This window comes from Zootoca vivipara, chromosome 6 (genome assembly GCF_963506605.1).
Source record: "Zootoca vivipara chromosome 6, rZooViv1.1, whole genome shotgun sequence".
NCBI lineage: Eukaryota > Metazoa > Chordata > Lepidosauria > Squamata > Lacertidae > Zootoca > Zootoca vivipara.
Genome location: NC_083281.1, coordinates 6,981,233 through 6,981,991, shown reverse-complemented (window position 1 = coordinate 6,981,991; position 759 = coordinate 6,981,233).

Genomic DNA, 759 nt, shown 5'->3' with positions numbered 1-759 from the left:
CGTAAGTAACATTGCAAGAAACAATTGTCACAGTTCGGAGACAGATTCCAGGCAGATGACGGCACTCAAAGTGAGGGTGGAGCAACACTGTTGAGGGGTGTGGCTTGAGGAGAGGAGGCGTGGCTTGGCCAGAGTCCTCTTAAAAGAATTTTTAGGTTTTTTAAAACTCAGAACCTGACATTATTCATTTCACTTTCACCATAATAAGTTCTTAGGTTTTGACTTCCCATCCTTGTGTCTGTGAGCCAGAGAACTTGCAAATGAATGAGAGAGAGCGCTCTTGTGAATGTGCAAAAGGTAAAGGACCCCTGGATGGTTAAAGTCCGGTCAAAGGAGGGGTTGCGGCACTCATCTCGCTTTCAGGCCGAGTGAGGGAGCCGGCGTTTGTCCGCAGACAGCTTTCCGGGCCATGTGGCCAGCAGGACTAAACCGCTTCTGGCACATGTTAGGTAAGCCCTGCCCTGCATAATTGATCACAGGCATGCCATTTGAATGGCAGTGCCCATCAACTTTTAATAATAATAATAATAATAATAATAATAATAATAATAATAATAATAATATAATATATTATTTATACCCCGCCCATCTGGCTGGGTTTCCCCAGCCACTCTGGGCGGCTTCCAACAGAAAAACGAAATAAAATAATCGATTAAACATTAAAAGCCTCCCTAAACAGGGCTGCCTTCAGATGTCTTCTAAAAATCTGGTAGCTGTTTTCTCTTTGACATCTGATGGGAGGGCGTTCCACAGGGCGGG